This window comes from Rhinopithecus bieti, unplaced genomic scaffold (assembly GCF_001698545.2).
Source record: "Rhinopithecus bieti isolate Rb0 unplaced genomic scaffold, ASM169854v2 scaffold_18956, whole genome shotgun sequence".
Lineage (NCBI taxonomy): Eukaryota > Metazoa > Chordata > Mammalia > Primates > Cercopithecidae > Rhinopithecus > Rhinopithecus bieti.
The window spans coordinates 140,893-166,969 of NW_016809749.1; positions in this window are offsets into that span (position 1 = coordinate 140,893).

Sequence of the window (26,077 nt, forward strand, 5' to 3'; positions counted from 1 at the left end):
GGACCACTATTTACTTTATTGTAATTGATACCTCAGTTGTTTTAAAATTTTATTATATTCCAGTTATGTATTTAAAATGATATCTGAGAACATACTTTTTTTAAACATCTTATGAGATAATTTTAGATGTTCATGATGTATAAAATATTTCTCTTTTTAGAGGAGACAGGTGGGTCTCTGTGATCATTTAAGAGAGTGTTACTTCAGGTTCTTTGATGCTAACTACAATTGCACAATTTTACTGCAATTCTTTTATCAAATATTACAAGCAGTAGAAAATTCAAAGATAAATTCATCAGTGAGTTAATATAACTATAGACAAAAACTATCTTTTGTATATGTAAAACCTTATTCCCAAAGCTATGAAGACATATAAAGAAAATGGATGACACTATGTTAATACATTGCAGAATACACAATATAATCTGAAAGATGATATAGCTGATTAAACAAAAAGAAGACAGGATCAAATGAAAAACTATAGTCACTATAATAGCAAATCTTCAAACAAATATGGGTGTTTATTTTCTATAAAACTGCATGCGAAGCACTACAGGGAATACAAAGAGGAGTAAATTGACAATTTAGTATGCAAAGAAGAAAAGTGCACAACAATGGGGATATAGTAATGATAAGAAATAAAATATATGTTAAGTATAAAAATTATTGATAAATGTTAGTCAAGATCAAGAGAGGGAGACATCATATGTATTTGGTTGAAGAATTAGGAATAGAGAAAATATCTTCCATTAATTGTATCCACAATTTCAACATTGTTGATATCAATACTTAGAATGGAAGAGAGGCAGAATAGGGAAGGCATATCAAACAGAAAAACGGCCATGTTGAATGAAGATCATATAAATGTCTTACATCCTAAATTTAAGAATATATCCTAATTCAACAAATATGTTCACATTGGCCTGATTTTACACATAGACATTTTAGAGCAAAAGAACATGAAACGTAAAATAATTATTTTTAAATGAATATTCCCATTAGCGCCAACATCATTTAGGAGACATATTGCTAAAGGAGATGAGGAAAGGAAGGAAAAAGGTAGATTTCTAAACTGCAAAACAACAATTTATTAACATTCAGTTTGTCTATTTCATCCTATTTAAGCCTATAATACTCCTTGTAAATTCGTGTGCTTGCAGCTTTGCAAGCTCAGTTTTTCCTCTGAGGCCTCAAATTCAAGTGAGAATATTATAGTCCTTCTAGAAGTTTTATTAATCTTGTCATCTACTAAACACTGAAATTCTTCTGAAATGTGACCCCTTTGGTTGACACAAAATGAATACTTGGATTATTTGCTTTCTTTTTTCTTATTCCTCATTATTCTTTCAATTCTATTTTTCCCACTGCCAGTCATCTTCTACCTAATAACTCCTTTCCTTGACATCTATTATGCTCTTCAAGATCTACATAGTAATCCAATCTGCATGGACATGACACAGAACTCCTGAATGAGGTACTTTCTCTACATTATGATAAACCCTTTACATTTTCTTCCTTTCAAGTTCACTAAACTTCCGCTTGTTATTCCCAGTATCAACTCCTATTCCTCAATCCTGCCAAATCACACAGATATTGAACCTCTAATTAGAATGGACTCATCAAAAACTTGGTTTCCACCACGGCATCTATCACAATTTCACATTCCCCCAGAGTTTTATTTCCCTTTCCCTGTTTCCAGGCCAGGCTAGACCATGAATTCTTGGGGAATAAAGACTTAAATGCATAAAGCCGAATTCCCCTAAAAACAATCATGATATTAATATTTTACTGGGAACTCACTACTGCAAAACATTATTTAATTCACATACTTTTTTTTTTTCATTTTTTTGCACACTCCCAAGAAAGCAATAACAATATTTATATATTCTTTTGAAATCTCCAATTTATACATTATTTAATAATTTCCAGTGTGAACTTCCTCAAGTAAATTTCTACTGAACTCAGTAGATTACTTTTTTTCACATATATCTCTTGCTCTATCATTTAGTCTCAGAGAAAAAAGGATCTCTTATGAATTTCAATACTAACATTTACATTTTAAAAAGCTTGCCTTACTACTCTCTTCTTCCCTGCCAATATCTGTCCCCCAAAACTGATGTTCACTCAAATGTTGAATATTCCACAGTAAATTCTATCAAATCAAAAATCTAATTCTCCTTGCCCTCCTTTCTTCTCAGGTACTTAACATAGTGAACCAAACTATGGTATTTTTCACTTGGTCTCACATCACTTGTCAACTTGCACTGTATATATATTATGCTCCTGTTCCCCACCTTTTCTCAATCCTACTGCCACGAGGACCAAAGAAGCAAGACTCATGACGTATCTCGACTTCAATATTGCAAATACTTTTGGATTAGTTTAATTGATCCCATTGTTATTTATCTTCCATGTATTGTAGCCAAACTGATCTTCTGAAAACAATGCAATATTACTTTGTTTGCTTCCATGAAAGCACTCTTTTGCCAAGTAATCTCAATTCATTAGTCTGACCCTTAAGACTCTCCTTAACTAGTCGACTGTATTTTTACAATTTTATACTATTCCTCAAAACAGACTTTATACTTTATCGAAACAGAAATGATCCTCACAATGTTATGGTGGACTTTTTTTTTTTTTTTTTTTTTTTTGCCCCATTGTAGCTCTCTATCACCTTTTGAACATATTTCGTGTCAGAAGGAATTCCAGCTTTATGATTCCAGCTTCCATTGCTGTCAGGAAGGACACAGGCAATGTAAACCCAGTTCCCTAGTCAGATATACTGACTTAAAACGTTAGAAAAGAAAGATAGGTAAAGAAAGACACAAAGGCCGGGCACAGTGGCTCACGCCTATAATCCCAACACTTTGGGAGGCCGAGGCGAGTGGATCATCTGAGGTCAGGAGTTCAAGAGTAGCCTGGCCAACATGGTGAAACCCCATCTCTACTAAAAATACAAAAATTAGCAGGACGTGGTGTTGGGTGCCTGTAAGTCCAGGCACTCAGGAAACTGAGGCAGCAGAATCGCTTGAACCCAGGAGGTAGAGGTTGCAGTCAGCTGAGATTGCACCACTGCATTCCAGCCTGGGTGACAGAGCGAGACAGCATTCAAAGGCAAAAATTTGAACTTTTTTCCACAAAATTCTCAATTTAGTGTTCTGTGCCAATTACTTTTTATTTTAGAACCTCTTCCTCTTAATCTTCTCAATCTGGCGATTCACCCACAACCATATGAACGTATACTTTAAATATGACTTGGACATCCTATGGAGTAATCAAATGTGCACTTTTAGATTTTAGGTCCTGTAAATTTTGCTGCAGAATTAATTACCTCTGACAAATTCTTTATTCTTAAATATGATCCTTTTTTGGTCTAAAATTTCATATTCTTAAACTTCCTTTCATTACCTGTCATTCCCTGACTAGTCATTACCTGTCAGTCCCTTTGCATTCTCTCCTCACTAACCCTCCAAATATGGATATTTCCTGAAGCTCAAAGAAAAAATGATCCTCATCTCTACTAAAAAATACAAAAAAAAAAAAAAAAAAAAAAATTGGCCGGGCGCGGTGGCTCAAGCCTGTAATCCCAGCACTTTGGGAGGCCGAGACGGGCGGATCACGAGGTCAGGAGATCGAGACCATCCTGGCTAACACGGTGAAACCCCGTCTCTACTAAAAAATACAACAAACTAGCCGGGCGAGATGGCGGGCGCCTGTAGTCCCAGCTACTCGGGAGGCTGAGGCAGGAGAATGGCGTGAACCTGGAGGGCGGAGCTTGCAGTGAGCTGAGATCTGACCACTGCACTCCAGCCCGGGCGACAGAGCGAGACTCTGTCTCAAAAAAAAAAAAAAAATTAGCCGGGTGTGGTGGTGGGTGCCTTTAGTCCCAGTTACTCGGGAGACTTGAGGCAGAAGAATGGCATGAACCTGGGAGGTGAAGCTTGCAAGCCTGCAGTGAGCCAAGATCACGCCACTGCACTCCAGCCTGGGCGACAGAGTGAGGCTCTGTCCCAAAATGAAAATGGAAAAAAAAAAAGAAAAAAAAGAAAAAATGATGCTCTTTCTCTGTATTTCTTCTCTTGTTTTGATCCTCAATAATGGCTATATACTGATGATGCTAAAATATATTTATCTCTGCCTTCTTTTATAAGTTTTTGTTATATATCTCCAACCTTTTTGAGAATATTGATACTGAATATTCCTAAATTTTCTACAGCTAGAACTTAAAAAAGCCTTCTATCTCGACTTTCTGTTTTCTGTCAATAATACTATTATTCTTCCTATAACACTACTTCAGAATATCCATCCTTTGGGATACTCTATAAGGCAGAGTCATAACCAAATTGGAACATAAACTTTGTTAAATGGTTACATCGTTCAGTGTCCAAGTAACTGAACAGTAAATTAATAGACTACTAAACATTATCTTCTCAGTCAGAATTACTAAGGATAGAGTGATAAGAAAACTTAGCATCAGACATGACATCTCATCAATTAGTGAGTACAATAATTATATCCATGGCTAAATAAAAGAGAGAGAAAGGTCCATGTAAATTTACATTACCTCTGTTTAAAATTTCTTTTAATATTATAAAACACAATTAAAATAAAGCTTCAAACAATAAAAACATCCCTTTATCAAATTTTTGACATATCTAAGGTGCATAAGGCCTTGGACTCTAGCTTCCATGATCCTCACAATGTAAAATTTATAACTTGTTTTAAAATTGCTTTCAGTAGGAGCATATAGATGAATTCAATAATAGCTTTGTTCATTTTATGATTATAATAACTTTTATAAAATACTTTGATTTGAGGTTTGTGCTGTTGTGTAGCACAAACTGTACAGTATTGTATAAAAATATCTATTTTGGGTTTCTGTTACTGACATTCAAAATTCAACATAAGAGGAGGCAGAACAGATAAAAATGAAGAAGAATAAGAAAAGGTTCTCTGAATCGTTTGGGGGAGACATGAAGCCTGTAGGGAGATAAATGGGGGATGTTTGACATTTAACAAAGAAGGTAGAACTTGAACATTTATAGAACAGTGGAGGCTTTAACCAAAGGATTAGTTTAGAAAGAGGAAGATATAAGCATATTTAGAAATAAAGGGATGAAGACAAATTGCCATTGCTACCAATAGAGAAAATAATTATAGCACTGAACCTCAAAGTATGTGGCATAGAATACTTTTTGGAAATATATATATAGTCACTTCTTCAGAAAAGAGGAAAAGCCTCACAATCATAAAAAGAAGTATAAGTTATATTCAGAATCACCTACTTACTAAGGCAGGATAGACACTTATTCATTTCAGAAAGAAATGGGTCAAAATTATCAGTACAAACATATTGTAGCATGATTACATTTCTGACTCCAGTGACATAAATTGTAGGAATTACAAATTTCTAAAAATGTATTAAAATATGTATGCGATATTGGCAATCTATGAAATTTGCCTCACTGATTCCACAGAATGTTTAGGATAGTAAAAGCAGAACAAGATAAAAACTAGCAATGCATAAGAAAGAAATTATAACACTGTCTCATATTTTCCTGCATTCTAATTATGTAAATATCCACTAATCAATAAAAACATAAATAATTTTTTATCAAGTAAAATGGTGACCCATGTCCATTTCTCTTATACCTATTAATGAGGTCAGGGCATAATCTTAAGAATATTGGAATCAGTCTCAACTTTTAACGTTGAAAATAGAAAGAATAGGCTGGGCATAGTGGCATACACTTGTAATCCCAGCTACTTGGGAGGCCAAGGAGGGAGAATTGCTGGAACCCAGGAGTTTGAGGCACAGGGACCTGTGATTGTGCCACTGCAACTCCAGGCTGGGTGACAGAGTACAACCCTGTCTCAAAAATAGATAAAGAAAGAAAGAAAAGAAAAAAATAAAAAAGATAAAAGAAAAGAAACAAATAAATTAATATAATGTAGAATACTTTAAAATGAGAACTTTATTATAATAAAATTAGCAATTCAAAATGCAGTGCTATTCATACTAAGATTTTGTCTCCATGATGGAAGACTTCTGTGTAAAATCTAAAAATAAAACAAAACAAACAAACAAAAAAATCAATGAGTAGTCATTGTAGTGGCCATGGCCACTACTACATGGCCATGGCCATTAACTATTGAAATAGCTCAATGCTTAGGCCGAGCGTGGTGGCTCACACCTGTAATCCCAGCACTGTTGGAGGCCAAGGTGGGTGGATCACAAGGTCAGGAGATCAAGACCATCCTGGCTAACACCATGAAGCCTCATCTCTACTAAAAATACAAAAAATTATCTGGGCATGGTGGCACGCTCCAGCTACGCAGGAGGCTGAGACAGGAGAATCGCTTGAACCCGGGAGGCAGAGGTTGCAGTGAGCCTGGATCGTGCCACTGCACTCCAGGATGGGTGACACAGTGAGACTCCATCTCGAAAAATAAATAAATATATGAAATAGTTCCATGTTTAACTGAAAATATACAGTTCATGCAAATTAACTACATTAATGTCTTTCATTTTTATATCACAAAATCATCTCTCCTGCAAGCTGTATGATTGATTCACAGCTTCTGCCAAACAGCAGTGAGTTCACAGCCTCAAGTCCTTTTCCTGAGTTACCTTATCTCTTATATTCGAGTGTGTATTCTTTGTTTCTTCTGAGGTTATATTTTCAAATTAAGAGTTTTCCTTTCAAAAACACATGGCAAGATGCCAGAAAAGTAACTCAAGTGGTTTTTGGATGGCTGGAGTAATTTTAGTGTTTTGAAGTTTCTGAGTTTTCTATATGGGCTTCTCTGATTTTTACAATAAAACAGTTTCACTGAAATGTGATAATATTTCTTAAAATTAGCAGGTAGCAGCATTCATTGAGTCAAAGAATGAAATCCTGAGCTTATTTAATGAAATTAAATAACAAAATACACCAAAAAAATAAATACAATGTATATACCTATAATGGCACTTAAATATTCATCTTTTCAAACTATTTTCTGACCCAACATAGATTAACTCCCATATAAAATTATGAGCATGAAGACAATATGGCGATCATAAGATTGCTTGGGATCTTCAATGACCAAAATCTTTCTGTCTTTTTCTTTGAATTCTGATTCAAAGATCACTCAGGAATAACTTGACAATTTTTCAATGGTATAAGGTTTCAGGAGAATCTATACTTTGACGCTATAGTAAAGCATCAGCTATGCAAGCGCTCTTAGCTGGGATGCTGTTAGGATGACATGTTGACCTTATCATCCAGAATCATAAGAGTTCCCAACTCTGGCATCCATTAACTGATGGGAGTCTCATTGTGGCTACAGAAGCAATTGATTAGACTGTCTCATCTCCCTTTAGCTCTGAAATCTTGAAAATATATCTGACCTGTTCAGCCAGGACTCTGTCCCCAGTGCCCTTTCTGATCTTAGCTAGAAAGAATTTAAGATGTTTGGTTCAACTTTTTGAAAATTACTGTGAAATAACCCTCACTGTTGGTCATTTATTTCTTGAGAAATGACTGTGTGCCAGAAACTGCCAGGTGCTAGAGGTACAGACATCACTAAGACAAGAATAAGTACAGCGTGCTCTGAAAGCATAGAGCTAGGGCTCTTGCCCCAGGTTGAGACGTCAGGGGAGAATTCATCACTAAGGCAGTGCCATATGAGATGGGATGAAAATAATGAGAGAGAATCACTAGGCACAGGGATAGAAGGAAGACAGGAATCTAGCGCCCCCCCTCCCGCCCCCCCGCCCAAAAAAAAGCACTACGTGAAATAGCCCTAAGGCAGGAAGAAAAGGACCCATTCCAAAATATGAAGCAGGTGAAGGGACAAATCAGCCCCCAGAGATAACATTCTATTAGAAATTAGAAAGCACTTTAGGGATATAAGCATACTATAGATATATTTATGCCAATTATTTTTAAAAGATAACTCTGGCTAAAATGTGATAATTTCATTAGGCAAAACAAAAGAAGGAGAAAGACCAAAGATGAGGCCACTGTGGTATTCCTGACGAGACCTCTGCCATTGGGAGACAGATACAAAGAAACTACTATTAAATAGGTCTTCCAGACTGGATCAGTTAGACCTGATGGCCAAAAGACAGGGGCTAAGGGTAAGAGAGTTATCAAGAATGACTGGGTTTCTCACCTAGATTTTTCCTTCGTTTATTTGCTAGCTATTAAGCCTGGGTATAAGCTGCATTAAGTGCTATTTTGGTAATTTTCCCCATACTCCAATCTTTTAGAAGTCAGATGACAGATATCCTCAGGCTGACTGCTTGAATGCTAACTTAGACCTTCAGTCATTGCCTGTTTGTGGATTTTCAATTGCCTGCCTATTTTAACGCCTTATTTTCAATTTTCTGACATTGAGTGACTGCCTCAACTACTGCATTTATTCTTTTTTTCTACCCTCTGTATTTTAGTATCTGTTTGTTTATTTTATACTATTCATTAAAAGAAATACCTTTTAAAAATACCTACAATAAAATAAAAAAATAAGAACTAAAGTAAAATCCAAAAACTGAGTGAAAGCTGGGCCAGATTTGTGCAGGTCAATAGGATGTGAAGCTATTTTTGTCAAAAGAGTTGCAAGTTTTAACTATTACATTGTGGTGGAAAAAGCAAAAAATAAAATATGATTTATTGCCCAGTTCACATTATCTACAAAAGGAAATATGTCAATTATTGGAGGAAAGTTGTAGATTTCTTGGCACTTAGGAGTGACTCATTTCTCTCAAAAAAGAGAGCCTAAAGGATGTTCTGATACAGCTCAACATCCCTGCACTAAATATAAAGCTGACTTTCATATACTGCTTCTTTCTCTTAGTCCTTTTCCACACTGTTATAAAGAACTACCTGCGAGTGGGTAATTTATAAAGAAAAGAGGTTAACTTTACTCACAGTTCCATAGGCTGCACAGGAAGCATGGCTAGGAGGCCTCAGGAGCCTCACCATCATGGTGGAAGATGAAGGGGAAGCAAGGCACATCTTACAGGGTGGCAGGAAAAACAGAGAGAGAGAGAGAGAGAGAGAGAGAGAGAGAGAGGGAAACCGCCAAACACCTTTAAACCATCAGTTCTCATGAGAACTCACTCTTTACCATGAGCACGGCATTGAGGAAACCACCCCCATGATCCAATCACCTTCTACCAGGTCCCTCTACATGTGGGGATGACAATTCAAGATGACATTTGGATGAAGATACAAAGCCAAACAATATCATTTTTAAAGTATTTGTTAACATATTAGTATGAAGAGGCAGTGCAAAGTTATTCTAAAAATAATTCTCAGTGCTATCCAAATATATTATTTGATCCAGGAATAAGTTCTAGTTTATAGAAAACATATCTGCATTGAAATGGAGAAAACAGAATAAAAGGGATGTATATTTCACTTGGAAAGAATCTAATAAAGTGGGATAAATTTCTTACTATACGCAATCTTCACCTTCAAGACTCTAACATGCTCACCAAAGGGAGATTATCTCTGGTATGCACTACCCAATTCTTGGAATATTGTGTATACTTCAGATATGCTAGAGAGAAAAAAAAAATTGAGAAACACTGATATTGGGATATGGGTATAGGCTATGTCTCAAACACCTCTTTTTCCAACACACACACTCACATGTATGCAGACACACACACAAAATCTCTCACTCAGATGGAATTTTGATAAAAATTAGATGAAAGGTCGTTCAAGGTCATATATGTGAAATAGCATTAGTGATGTGATTAAGAGCACTGTCCCTAGACAGAGGTTGTCTAGATATAATCTTGAGCAAATTACCAAATCTCCCTATAAACCAGTTTTCTCATCATGAAAAGAAAAAATTAAGTGTATAAAATACTTAGAAAATTAGCTGGCATGTAATAGGTACTATTTATTGTCTGTTGATGTTGTTCTAGTTTCTTTTGTTGTTGTTGTTTTTTGTTATTTTTTTGAGATGGAGGCTCACTCCATCACCCAGGCTGGGATGCAGTGGCACAGTCTTGGCTCACTGTAACCTCCGCCTCCTGTGTTCAAGTAGTTCTTCTGCCTCAGCCTCCTGAGTAGCTGGGACTACAGGTGCATGCCACCACTCCCAGCTAATTTTTATATTTTTAGTAGATATGAGGTTTCACCATATTGGCCAGGCTGGTCTTGAACTCCTGACCTCGTGATCCGCCTGCCTCGGCCTCCCAAAGTGCTAGGATTACAGGCGTGAGCCACTGTGCCCAGCCTCATTGAGACGGGCGGATCACAAGGTCAGGAGATCAAGACCATCCTGGAGAACACTGTGAAACCCCGTCTCTACTAAAAAATACAAAAAACTAGCCGGGTGAGGTGGCGGGCGCCTGCAGTCCCAGCTACTCGGGAGGCTGAGGCAGGAGAATAGAGTGAACCCGGGAGGCGGAGCTTGCAGTGAGCTGAGATCCGGCCACTGCACTCCAACCTGGGTGACAGAGCGAGACTTCGTCTAAAAAAAAAAAAAAAAAAAAACATAAAACAAATAAAACTACAAGAAACCTGGTGGGCAGGGTGGCTCATAACTATAATCCCAGTGCTTTGGGAGGCTGAGACAGGAGTATCACTTGAGGCCAGGAGTTTGACACAAGCCTGGGCAACATAGTGAAACTCTGTCTCTACAAAAATGAAAATAAAAATAAATTAGCCGGGCATTGGTGGTATGCTCCTGTAGTCCTAGCTACTTGGAAGGCTGAGGTGGGAATATCCCTGGAACCCAGGAGTTTGAGCTATGATGATATCACTGCACCCTATCCTGGGTGACTCTAAAAATACATAAATAGAAAACATTTTTTAAAATTACAAGAAACCCTTTGTAAGAATTTGAAGGGCCATTTTTTTTCTATATTGTTATTATTTTTTTTTTTTTAATTCAACATACACTTAAATTACATATTTACTGTGTCAGGTCCTATAGTAGGATACATTAAGGTAACTGTGAGTATGATAGATTTTCAGTTGCCAACCCCTAAGCTCCCTAAATATGTTGATAAAAAAACTATTTAAATTTTAAATATTTTTCTCTCTCTCTCATTTGCTTTCTTCTTTTCTTTCTCTTCATTTTAAAACTTTTCTCATAACTCTTCAGATAAATACGATACATAAGACATAGTTTAGAAAACTTGCCTAGCCATATTGCTTGAATATACACAACTTTGCAGATTAACTGAAGAGATAAAAATGCTCAATGTTGTGAGTGAAAATTTAGGAGCCACATCTAAGAGCCCACCTTTATGTAGAGGTTGGCTTTTAAGTACTCAGTTGGTGTCTCCAGATATGGACTTAATCCTAGAGCACATAGCTAAATCTGTTCATTCATGAAGGAAGTTTCGCTCTAGTCTATAGTTTGCCCCCATATTACTCTTCCTCATCCTGAAGGAGAATAACATACAACCACTGATAACTTCCGTGGATCCAACAACTATGTATGTGTGTCACAGGGCAAATCTCCAAATCGGGATTCAGCCAGGCAGGCCATGCAGGTTCTTAGCTTCATGCAAGAAGGAATTCAAGAGTAAACGGGCAGAACAAAATGAAAGCAAGTTTGTTAAGAAGTAAAGGAATAAAAGGGTGGCTACTCCATGAGCACAGCAGCCTCAAGGGCTGCTGGTTGGCTATTATTTTTGTTATTTCTTGATCATGTGCTAAACGAGGGGTGGATTATTTATGAGTTTTTCTGGGAAAGGGGTGGAGAGTTCCCGGAACTAAGGGATCCTCTCCTTTTTAGACCAATGTAAGGTAAACTCCCTGGAGTTGCCATGGCATTCCAGCAGCCATGCTGGCTGCTGGCGAAAGTGTCTTTTAGTATGCTAATGTATTCTAATTAGTGTATAATGCACAGTGAAGATACCAGAAGTTGCTTCCATTGCCATTTTGGTGTTTCTTTGTGCCACACTTTGTTTAACTAGCAGGTTTTTTTTTTTTGTTTGTTTGTTTATTTGTTTGAGACTGAGTCTCGCTCTGTCGCCCAGGCTGGAGTGCAGTGGCGCGGTCTCAAGCTCACTGCCAGCTCCGCCTCCCGGGTTCATGCCTTTCTCCTGCCTCAGCCTCACTAGTAGCTGGGACTACCAGGTGCCTGCCACCACACCTGGCTAATTTTTTGTATTTTTAGTAGAGACGGGGTTTCACCGTGTTAGCCAGGATGGTCTCCATCTCCTGACCTAGTGATCTGCCTGCCTCGGCCTCCCAAAGTGCTGGGATGACAGGCGTGAGTCACTGTACCCTGCCAACCAGCAGGGTTTTGTGACCTGTGACTTGTGTATTCCTGGTAACATTTGAACGTGACCAAAACTAATACTCCATTTCAATTAACACAAGTCACGCACTTAAGTATTCAGAGATTGAAATCAAGGTATGTTATTCAAATGGTCTTATATTGGCATGCATATTCATTGAGCTCTTAAATTAAAATTATATACCATGAATATATGCATCTCTGTTATGCATATCCTGAATGCATATTAGGAAGCTAAGATTTAAATATTGTATTTGGATTTTTGGGGGCAGAAAAGCAAATTGTGAACTAATTTTTTTCCTAAAATTATTTGTGACATTGTTTTCTCCGCTAAAGAAATGAAGATCCAAAACACTCTGAGAATACATGTCATCATTATTTTCTTAATCGAAAATATTCCTTTTTTATGTGAGAATTAAATTGCTAGTACCTCTTAGGAAAATATTTTACACACTGAGTATATGAAAATTTTAGGATACATAGGTAAACCCTTTAATGGGTTTGAAGAAAACATTCAGTTTATCAAAGGAAAATATTCAAGAAGTTAAAATTAAATTTAAAAAATTAAAAAACATAAAACTTTCTAAGATACTTATTCTGGTAGACAGCTTAGTAACAAATACTTTACAAAGTCATCTTTCAATTTTGCTCTAAAGTATTTATTAAAATATATTCTTAACATATTAAAGAAACTGTTGGAATACAGTCAGAACCTCATGTAGTTCAATATTTAAAAGTGCTTACAAATGTATATGCAGATCTCCATTTACTTATATCTTTAATACTAATGTAGATGGCAACATGGTAGCTATATGTTTAAACTAAGAGGTATCTGATTATAATAACAAAAAACAGGACTTTAGTATAATTTCAGAAGTCAGATATTTTTGAAGAAAGGCAAATTTCATATCAGAGACATGCATATGATTTTCCAACTCTGAAGCAGTCTGCCACAGAGGTAAGAGTTGTTTCTGGACTTGCACAGACTGCTGTGAGTTGCAAATCCTTGATCTCAGTTTTGGGACAAGTTGCATAACTTGCTCCTACATAATATACCTAAAAGGTTCAATAATCATTTTGGGGAGACTGACTAAACAATGAACAAATCTAAGAATCAGTTTTCTCATTTTCTCAAGGTACTTGGTAAAGCAGGTAAACATAAAGGTAAATAGTATGGTTGTTTATAATTGTTATTTACATTATTATTGTTTATTCGATATTAAGATTATGGCTTCACATTATTAGTTAATGTTATAAATATTTGATGCTATCATAAATATTTGATGCTATCATAAATATTAGTTAGAAGTCATGATCTTCATAATATCTAACAAACAATAATATAAATAACAGTTATAAACAACCACAACTCTTGCCAGGTCTTCCAATTGGTTGAGCAATGAAAATAGCTTAACCAAAATTTCTCCCTTTAACAGTCATATAAATGCTACAATACTGCATTTTTAAAATAAAATGAAATATCAGAGACAGAATTTGAACTCTTTGAAGAATAAGTTTAAAATAACTTGTTCAAATTCCCCTAGAATACTTTAACACTGATATTCTATTAAAACCTACTTACTATAAAACTAATGTCAATGAGATCTGCATTCATAATATTTATAAACAAATCAGTATTATTTTTAAATATTAGCATTAAAAAACAAAAGAAATTATGATTAAAATAAACATTTATAAAAAATGTAAAGAAGGAATATGTAAACTCTAATTTCTAATAAATACCTTTAATTACGCTATTAATTATGATACATACACTATGTTTTTCCAGAGTGACATTTTAAAATTAAACTGACTGTATTTTATTTATGTTTTACCTGTAAAAGTATAGTAACACTGTAATGCCAGATAGAGATAGATAGATAGATGATAGATAATAGATAAAATAGCACTTTGAATACTTCTTGGTTTCAAATTTGCAGAAAATATTGTAGGATGTTTTTCTTTTTTCAAAACTTTATTTTTCTAACAATAAGTACAAAATGTCCATCTTATTATATTCTCTGACATTTTGAGACTTCCAAAATAAATCACTTATTTTAATTTAAAAATGTTATAAATGTCTGTTACAAAATATTGTTCACATATATGCAATTACCTGTGTTTTCACATTTGTTCAAACAGATTTGTATTAATTTGCAAATTTTTTTTAGCAAACTAAATATGCTCCTCAATTTTTTTGATTTTCTAAATTAGCAATTGTCTCCTGGCAAACCATAAACAGTTTCAAGAATGTCACTTTCTGCTCAGTTACAGAGATATCTTTGTAAAGAGCGTAATTCCTTAGAATGTGGAGATTAACACATGTGAGAGTCACTCACGTAGTTATTATTTTATTTAAATGTAACTTCTCCATAGTTACATCATAATGTAGCTTCCATTCATCTGCTTAATAGTCTTACTATAATGTAATCTCAAGGTAATTGCTAACCTAAGAGCAACCTCTGCTGGCAAACAGAGGTTGAGCTGCAAGCAGTTTTACAGTAGTTTTACAATGCTTTTTCACCATGTCTAATCTAAAATATAGATTAAACAAGTATATTTTGGAGAGGATTTTAACATTTTAATTTTATACAGCAGTGTGAAAAATTGTATAGTTTCAATTTAAAATTTAAAATGAAGGTAACCATAAGTGTTTTTAAGATTAAGAAAATATCAAAAATTCTATGTTAAAAGCTTGATTTTAAATTCTCAGCGTTGGAGTTTGAGGGTCACATATAAACAACAGTTAAATGGGGATAAGATCTCAGATTTCACAGAACTCTTCAGAATATTGTATAAGAAAATGTTATATCAAAAAGTTTACTATAAAATACAAAGTACTATATAAAAAAGTACATTCTAAATTTTAAAGATGATTTCAATATAATGAACAAAATAGACATGATTAATAAATTTTTTCTAGGTAAATATAATTGTAAACGAGAGGTCACATAGAAGGGACAGGAAAATACTTTTTTTTAGAAGCATATAGATGAAATGTTACCTAGATACAACTTTCAAACATTACATCTATTAAATATACACTCACTCTTCCTGTGTTTATGTTACTAAAGCACACAGAGTTGAACCATAAAATGTGAGTTGCATACTAGTCCATAATTACTCAGTAAATATACGTAATTGCCTTGTCTTTTGGGTTAGGTGCTACGGAGGAATTTCATGTAAAGGCATACACATCTATCATAATAAAATTAGATCCACAAAAATAACACACTTGAACAATACTGAATAACTCAGATCCACAAACACTGTGTGACCATTTAACTATATAACCTATATCCATTTGACTGCTGTATTTATTTTGTATAGAATAATCCCTCTACACTTCATCGGGACTTCTTCATATGGTCTAGAAAACAGGTAATATTTTATGTCTAGTAGTTTTTCAGTACAGAGCCACTTATACAACAGAACTCTCTATAATCTGACTCATACTTTCCAAATGTATTTCCTGCATGAATTTGTCATTCACATTTATCTAGTCTACCAATTTTTTGGACAAACCTTAGCACTTTCTTCTTAATAGTAATAGTAGCTAACATGAAAGCCTAGTGCAATAGTTCTCAAAGTGTGGTCAAGATTCCTGGAAGTCCCAAAACACATCCATGGGGTTTGTGAGATCAAAACTATTTTTGTAACGCTAAAATGTAGTTTACAATTTTCATAGTGTTGACTTTTGCACTCAAGGTGCAAAAACAGTGATGGAGAAAACTGATGGTCTCTGGGCACAAATCAAGGAAGTTGTACCATACTGTACTATTAGTCACTGTATTCTTCACCACCACACGCTCGTAGTTAAAAAAAAAAAAAAAAGCCAGATTCAGATTCACATAAGGATGGCCATGAAGCATTAAACATTGTACTAAATAACATCTGTTGAGTATGTCTTTTTTACTTTTCTATGTGATCAGATGGTAAGTGTGTATAAGTGCTTCTTCTGCACACTGAAGTATGATGATCATCATGAGAAGTAGCAGTTATTTAATTATGTGATTTTAGAGTTGAACTAGTTGCTTTTGCTTTTTACATGGAAAACCATTTTTACTTGAAAGAACAATTGACGGACTAACTATAATTATTCAGGGGATATTTGGCAGAAATGCTTTTAAAAATGCACAAAGTAAGCTTACACTTCAAAGAAAACAACTGACAGTGTTGTTAATAAAATTCAAGATTTCAGGCAAAAATAAGTATAGAAAACTTGCATCTGTCATCATAAGCTTAAGATCTTTCTAATAATTCATGATTTCCCTAAGGCAGTTGTTGGTGACAATAAATGTGATTTTCTGATGTTGCACAATAAATTGTGTTTAACATTTGAAGATTGGGATAAATCAATTAATCAGCATTTTTCAAATGATCCTTATGTGATGACATAAAGTTACATATCAGTAAGGATGCATTCAAAGAATATGATGCATCACTGGATTTCAAGAGTTCAAAAAGTTCATTGATATGATTTCAGATTTTACCTTGCAGTTAAACATTAAGAAACTATCATATGCCAAGTTTTGGTGTAGTATCAAAAGAGAATAGCCAGAATGACATAAAAAGCTTTTGAAAATATCCATTCCTTTTCCAACTACGTATCTGTGTGAGGCCAGATTTTCTTTACATAGGTCTGCAAAAACAGCATTTCGTACCAGATTGCATACAGAAGCAGATAGCATAATTTAGCTCTGTTTTATTAAGTCAAAGAGTACAGAGACCTGCAAAAATGTAAAACAATGTTATTTTCACCAATTAATATTTTTGTTTATAAGACATAATCCCTTTTCCCTAAAAAAAATTACTTAGTTTAGCTTGAAATTAGTTTGTTATTGTAAATTTAAATTAATAAAGAAATATTTTTAAATTATTATGTTGTAAGTATTGATAACTATAATCTACATAAATCCTTCAGGGCATACAATAATTTTTAAGTTATAAATGCTACCTAAAACCCCCAATTTTAGAACTATTGGTCTAATATGTGCTAGATATTAGTCTAATAAGTCTGCAGATACTGTTTAATTCTCAAAGCAACCTTGTGACTGAATAATACTATTTCTATGATCTATAGATAACATGGAGGCATAGTAATTTGTCAGAGGTCTCATAGCTAAAACGGAGTAAAGACAGGATCTGAATGCTAGGTCCCATGCTTTTTAACACTTCCTGACTCCATGGTTTTCACAATGTTTCCCATAAAAGGCCTACCTTATGGTCTAAGTACTCCATTGAATAACACTGTACCACAAATTGTAAAGTAATACAACAGAAGGCTTGAATTTGACTCCCAAGTTTACTCTGAAATTCCTTGAGGATCAGTAGCTTAAAAATTAGCAAATTAATGATGTTCTTGTGGCATGGTTCTTGCAACAAGGAAATTAAATAATACATATAAAATGTTTGCATTAACTGTATAGCATGCAAAAATTACTGTTAATGCACTTGCTTTATGCCCCATTTGCAGGCATTCCTCTCCACAGTCTTCTTAACTATCACTTTCCTCTCTGTTTCTTCTCTTTCTAAAGAATTACAGCACTTTTTTAGTGCACTCATTTACAACTCACTTTTCTTTTATGTGTGTCTCTTATTTTCTACTTAAATTACAGGCTCTGCTGGGCAGGGAACCTCTTATATCTAAGTGCATCCTCAGTTCCTTACCTCTAGCCCAATCTTCAGTAAGTTCCCAACAGACATTTTCATATGAAGTCTCAATCTATTGCTTAGGTTTAGGATTAGCATACACCAGGTCTTACTGATCTGGCCTTTTATTCAAGGAAGAAAGTCAGTGAGGATCTTCTGAGTTAAATAAAAGCCAAAGGTGAGTGATTTTAGAAATGTGTCTATCTATCTGGATAAATTAAGGGAGACAAAATAAAGCCACAGTAAAAAGAAATGTGTTTATGAGTTATGCTTATAATGATGTATCATGAAAGCCTATCAATATGTACATTTTCCTGTTTTGACTCTTAGGCCCTTATTTATAAAGGCTGTAATTATTTTATGCATTGCCTTTGAGGTATGCAAACCTTGATGACCTGTCACCCAGACTGGAGTGCAGTGGCACAATCTTGGCTCACTGCAACCTCCGTCTCCTGGGTTCAAGTAATTCTCCTGCTTCAGCTTCTTGAGTAGCTGGGATTACAGGAGCCAGCCACCATGCCCAGCTAATTTTTGTATTTTTATTAGAAATGAGGTTTCACCATGTTGGCCAGGCTGGTCTTGACCTCCTGACCTCAAGTGATCCGCCTGCCAAAAGTGTTGAGATTACAGGCGTGAGCCACCGGGCCCAGCCACCCTTCCAATAAATTAAGAATGTTATTTTGATGTATTCAAAATAATCACCTTTTTTTCCTTACTTCACATTCTTTCACAAATCTTTACCTTTAAGTATCATCAGACCTCTTTCACTGGAACATTTAATTGTTCATCTTCAGTTCACTGATGCATCAGAGTGTCATTTCCGATAAAATATCAGTTCACTTACTGCATCAAAATAAAATTATTGTGCAGTAATTTAATGACATAGCGCTTCCTTTTATAAGCTCTGAAAATATCTCATTAAGAGTTTCACAAATTACCACAATAACTTATGCTGACATGCTCATTTATTCTAATTTATGAATAAATCTGGTTGACAAGCCTGAGGAAATATTGCAGGGAATTCCTGGCCTCTGATATATGTCAGGCATCATTAGCGAATCTTAAAATGGGGATTATTTGAGCACAACCACTTGACTATAAAAGCAAAATATTAGATTCCATCAAAGTTTCCACCAAAAAACGTACTTGTCATCTGACACTTGTCCATGGTACAATGTGAAGATGTTCTTACTTTCCACTCATCAAGCATCACAGCGATCTCCTCCATCTGCCAAATGCTTCATAACAAAAAACAGTCCTGTATTGTGGCATTTTTCTGTCTTTAGAATAGTATTATGTGATTTGTTTTACTTTTTAATTATGATAGGCCACTCTCAATGATTATTTTTTCATAAAAGAAAAAATTAAATGTAGAAAATTATTTGGAGATTGAGTCCAATACATTTTATAAAAAATAAGTAGAAATTAATATTGTTGTGAAAGTGAATAATAGAAAAAAAGTTGTACTTCAGTTTCTGGGATTTTTAAAAAGTTACTTTAATTGCCTAACCAAATGAAGGTGAATGTTTAAAATATAATATGGGATATATATTTTTATTGAATTAAATATCTATGAAAGGATTATTAATTAAATACTTAACAAAAACTAATAAAAAACTAATAAAATGTTTTATCTTTTAAGAGATTATGGTCCAATACATGTTGACTACATTGAAATTATTGTTCACAAATTAATTGGGTGATTAATATTCACAAATCACCCAATTTGTTTCCACATTTTAGTAGATCTCTTCCTTTTAAAATGTCTTTTTATTTTCTCCTATATAAATTTGTTTCAGAATTACAAAAGAGCAGTGTGCATGATTAGCATGTCTACAGTAACATTCTCTGTTTTTTTCCAGCTTCAAACACATTTTATATATTTTTGGTGTAAAAAAGATTGTCTCTGATGTGGATCCTATGTTATAGTATGCTATGTAACATACAAAAGTGCTTTGGCCATTTTTAGATTCAAGTATTTAAAGTTTATGAATCAAAATCTGTTATTCGGTTTCTTTGTCCAGTGGCCTTCATTACATAGTTAAACTATTAAATATAACATATTATAAACATTAAAATAATATTGAAAATATATTATTTTTTCAGACAGGGTCTCATTCTTTCTTACTGAAGCACTTCTGTTAACAACATAGTTAAGTACGGTTCTTAAGTACCCCTCCTATCTCATCTCTGACTATGCTCATCTATCTTTACCATATTCTTGTCACACTGTACCTCTTTCCAGTTCCCCAAATAGCAAGCTCATTCCTACTGCTTGTACCTCAGCATTTGCTGTTTCCTCTATCTGAAACTCTGTTCTCCCAGATCTTGAGAGGTAAAGCTTTTTCGTCATTCAGGTCTCAGCTTAAGAGTCATATCCTTAGATATGCTTTTGCTGAACATCTTCCTACATATAGAACAAATATGAAATCCCTTTTTATTACTTTTTTTGTTTTCTATCACAGCCTGGAATAAACTTGCTTTTCCACTTATTTTATCTCCTTCTCTCCCAAAGAGAAAAAAATAAAAGAAAAGCAACAACACGAAAACATGACCTTAGTTTCCTTCATCAGTGTTACATCACACAATATAATACCTGACTTCTGGAATGTCTTCATTATTGGATAAATGAATGAATTAATAAATAAATGATTATATAATCTGGATATCTAAAAAAATTCTAGAACAAAAGGAAGTTAACAAAACAAAACATATTTTAAAACATGTTAAATGCTGTAAAAAATATTTTCTAATGGCCATAGAAACATTGAAAAGGAAACGATTTTCTGCAAGTGGAAACTTGGAGAAGCCTCACAAACGCATTAAATACATGAGTTGCACCTTATTACTAGGAAGATTATATAATTTTTCAGCCATATCAAGATGCATTTAAAAGCAATAGGAGGAAAACAAACATAAACTGGGAAATAACAATTTGGGGTGGGGGCAGTGTGGAAGAGAGCAGAGAAGTTGAAAAGGAGACCATTTCGGCACAGCAGAGCATAATACAATTTATAAAATGTGAACAAAGAAATACAGATTTTATCCTAGAGGCAGTAGGTTCTATTAAAATATGTGACTGGCAAGGTGACATTTAGAGGTTTAAGATGGAGCGTAAACATTTAATGTTTTGTAAAACTTCTCTAAGTTTCCATAAGCAGACTTAAGAGTGGAAAGAATGTAACAGAGTAGGAAAGCAGGGAAAGACTTGAGGAATGAGATAATAAGGATGTGCTTGTGAAGTTACCTTTCTTCACAAGAAAACTGGCTGCACAGGTCATCTGGTCTTCCCCTACATTCAAGGGTCTGCACACTGCATGCAAATACAAATGGGTTAAAACAAAGACTTGAAAATTCTAAGGGATGCAGGGAGTAAAGGAGAGAGAATACAAAAAGAAAGTCTTCAAGTTCAAATGAGAAAATACCTAAGACAACGTTTTTAAAAGAAATGGCAAAGGAAAAATTATTCTGAAAAGACAGAGAACACGTAGAAAGCCAGACTGCTCTAACTTGTTTTAGAACCTCTGGTGACAGATTGATGCATGCACTGATACATAAATACTCAATATGGTTTTATAGAACTATGAGTGTATATACTTTCTTTGCCTTTATCCAGAATGAAAGAAGACAACAAAGAAAACAAGAAAAGCAAATGTAAATTCTCTATATTTTTAGTTCGATCAATGCAACATATGCAAATCTGACTTGTGAACTTGTGAATATAATGTTCTATTTTAAACATATTTTACCAAAAATTTTACTGGAATTGGTGAAGAAGAGCCATTAACAAGGAATATTTTCTTGTTAAGATTCAGGATAATTAAGCCATATAAGGGTAAAACAAAAATAAATAATGATCATGTTGGACCCTGTGCATTAGCTGGGGAAGCAGGACTCTTTATTACTGTCTTTCATACTCCTAAGGAATGGTAGCCTCTTTACAACCTTATTACTAGGAAGATTATATAATTTTTCAGCCATACCAAGATGCATTTAAAAGCAATAGGAGGAAAACAAACATAAACTGGGAAATAACAATTTGGGGTGGGGGCAATGTGGAAGAGAGCAGAGAAGTTGAAAAGGAGAGTATAAAGTGATCCTCTCGCCTTCTTTTAAAATGCAGAGCTGTTCTGTTCTGCTCAAACAACTTTTGCAATAATGGCTTTACCACTGAAAGTGAAGCATAATTCATCTAATTGAAACTTAGAATGCTACAGACAGGCAGAAAGTAATTACGTATGATACAAACTGGCCAGGTTCCTGGGAATAACATCCATATCTTTATGAGAAATGCTATGAAATTATTCGAGACCATGAACATCAGGCCATCTATTTACATCTTATCTGCACTTCTCAGAGTTCTACAGGATGCATAAACAGGAGTAGAGTAAATACAAACAGCAAGGTAATCCTCTCATTATATTCAGCACCATTGAAATCCTACTGTGTCTAGTTTCACACTCCAGAACTTAAGAAGAAGGAAGTGAGCTCAGAACAGAATAAAAGAAATGAATGAAAGGTTAAAAAACAGGAAAATTCTAAGAAGGGTTAAAAGAACTTATATCATTTAGACTTGAGAAGGACTCTTGAAAGGGACATTATTAACAGTCTTCAATGAAGAGTTGTTCCACAGATTGTGGTGACCAGCTATTTCCCATTTTCATTGAAAACATAACAGAGAAAAATGAATTTTAATTGTTAAAACAGGGAAGGAAGAAAGAAGCTTTTGATAATGGAAAAGGCTGTTCAACACTAAACGGGTTCCAAAGGATTTCAGAATATTGCAGTTATGGAAATCTTTTAAAAATAGACTTAACTACATGAAGTTTGCAGGTCAAGAGAAGGACAAGATGACCTATTAAGATGATTTCCATGACTGCAATTCAAAGACTCTATTACAAAGGAGGGCAGGATATCCATTAATCACTAAATAATAACTTCTCTTCTTGAAGTCATTTATTTAATTTGATTGTATAAAGGTTTTCATTATGTGAGAATGAGGGAAACAGTGCCCTCTTCATTTCTATTTCACGAAACATACCCATGTAAAAGGTCATTTTATGTTGTCCTCTTGACCTCAAGGCCTCATATATTTAAAAGTCTGTTTTTAAAAGTTTTCCACATTTGTATTCTTTTAAAATCCTTTAAACTCATCGAGTGTTGAACACTCTTATCCATTACCAAAAGCTTTGATTTCATGTGAAATGAAATCTCCAACATTATGTAGCAGAAATAAGCAAAGGAAAACTTTACATAACGACTAACTTAACCCACCTCCAGCAGTGTGGGAAAGCTTTGGACTGAAAATATAGCGTAAGGCTTCTCAACTTTAGCCTGCATATAAATCACTAAGAGTTGTGTTAAAAATGCAGATCCAGGCCGGGCGTGGCGGCTCACGCCTGTAATCCCAGGACTTTGAGAGGCCGAGGCGGGCAGATCACGAGGTCGGGAGATGGAGACCATCCTGGCTAACATGGTGAAACCCCGTCTCTACTAAAAATACAAAAAATTAGCCAGGCGTGGTGGCGGGCGCCTGTAGTCCCAGCTACTCGGGAGGCTGATGCAGCAGAATGGCTTGAACCCGGGAGGCGGAGCTTGCAGTGAGCCCAGATAGCGCCACTTTACTCCAGCCTGGGTGACAGAGTGAGACTCCTTCCCCCTATCCGAAATAATAATAATTATAATAATAATAAATAATTCACATTAATGGATCAAGCCCTCAGAGATTCTGATTCAGTTGGTCTGAAGTAGATCCAATAATCTGTATTTTCAGCAACATGCCACAGTGCAGATTAAGGACAATAATATCAGAAACAATGATCTAGAAACTTTAGTTCTGGGCCACATGTATATTTACTCAATATTTTTGTTCTAATACATCATATAGATAGGTAGATAGACATAATTAAACTATTCTATGAATATGAAGCCATAAAATCATCACAGAAAAATTGTTTATAAACAAAATTGTTCCTAAACCTCTTTTAAATCACTCCTAAAATACAGTAGAATATTGTGACATATGAAAATTTGTATAGTGATGTAAACACAACCGATGGCTTAAGAATTATTTTGATATACCAAAGCATATCTAAGTACTAAAAGCAATTTTTTAAAAAAACATTAGAATTCTGAGATTGCATCAAGCTTAAAAGCTTCTGCATCCCCCAAGAAACAATTAGCAGAGTGAAAAGACAACCTATGACTTGTGGAATGAGAGAAAATATTTGAAAACCATACATGCGGCTCGGTGCCGTGGCTCAGGCCTGTACTCCCAGGACTTTAGGAAGCTAAGGTGGGCGGATCACTTGAGCTCACTAGTTCAAGACCAGCATGAGCAATATGGCGAAATCCCCTTCTCTACAAAAAAGTACAAAAATTAGCTGCACGTGATGGCATGCGCCTGAAGTCCCAGCTGCTGGAGAGACTGAGATGAGAGGATGACTTGAGCCTGAGAGGCAGAGGTTGCAGTGAACCGAGGTGGCGCCTCTGGACTCCAGACTAAGTGACAGAGACAGAATCTTCCCAAAATAAATAAATAAATAGAAAAGAAAAGAAAACCATACATCTATTAAGTGGTTTGCTATAGTCTGAATGCTTGCATCGCCTTCAAATTCATATGTTGAAACTTCATCCCCAATTTGATGGTATTAAGTCTTGGGGCCTTTGAAAATTGATTAGGTCATGATGACTCTGCTATCATGAATGAGATCAGTGCCCTTATGAAAGAGGTACTAGGGAGCTTGATTGTCCCTTTGCCTTTCCACTGCATGAGCATACAACTAAAAGCCGCCATATATGAGGAATGAACCTGCACCAGACACTGAATCTGCTGGTGTCTTGCTCTTAAACTTTCCAGCCACAAGAACTTCAGAAATGCATTCCTATTTACAAATTACCTAGTCTAATGTATTTTGTTATGGCAGCCTAAACTAAGACAGTGTTAATATCTCACATACACTGTAAGGAATTCAAACAACTCAATAGCAAAAAAAAAAAAAAAAAAAAAAAAAAAAAAAAAAAAATTTAAATGGGAAAACAGTTTCAATAAACATTTATCAAAAGAAAACATAGAAATGACCAATAGATATATGCAAACATGTTCAACATCACTAATTATCAAGGCAATGCACATCAAAAGCAAAAGAAGATATCATCTCACATCTGTTAGGATGGCTATTCTCAAAAGATAAAAGATAAGTGTTGGTAAGGATGTATAGAAAAGTGAACATTTGTACACTGTTGATAGAAATGTAAATAGATACAACTGTTGCAGAAAATAGTATGGAAGTTCCTCAAAAAATTAAAAAAAGAATTACCATGTATCTAGCAATTCCACTTCTGGGTATATTTTCAAAGGAAATAAAGTCAGTGTATTGAAGAGATATCTACACTCTCACTTTCATTGTGGCATTATTGACAATAGTCAAGATATGGAAATAATTTAAGTGTCTATTGATAATATATAGATGGATAAAGAAAATTTGTGTGTGTGTGTGTACAAATATGCATATACACACATATTCACACAAATTTTCTTCATTCATATGTTGTGTATGTGCATATGTATGCAAATATATACAGAGAGAGAGAAAAAAGTGAGTAATGCACTATACACATATTACCACATAATGATGTTTTGGTCACCAGTGAACCACATGTATGACAGTGGTCCCACAAAATTGTAATACCATACTTTTACTATACCTTTTATATATTTAGATATGTTTATATACACAAATACTTACACTTGTGTTACAATTGCCCACAGTATGCAGTACAGTAACATGCTGTACAAGTTTGTAGCCTAGGAGCAGTGGGCTATACCGTATACCCTAGATACGTAGTAAGTTATATCATCTAGGATGTGTAGGTACACTCTGATGTGCACATAAGGATGAAATCACCAAATGATGCATTTCTCAGAATGTATCCCTATTTCTAACTTATGTGTACATATATACTATGTATAAACAGGCCACAGATATGTACATACATCACACACATGTGCATACATTACACATATGCATTTACATCACCTATGTTACTATATGTTCATGCAATACATATATGTTAAAAATATATTACACACATATAATGGAATATTTTTCAGCCTTAAAAAAGAAGGAAATCCTACCATTTGCGACAGTATAGATGAAACTGGAGAGCA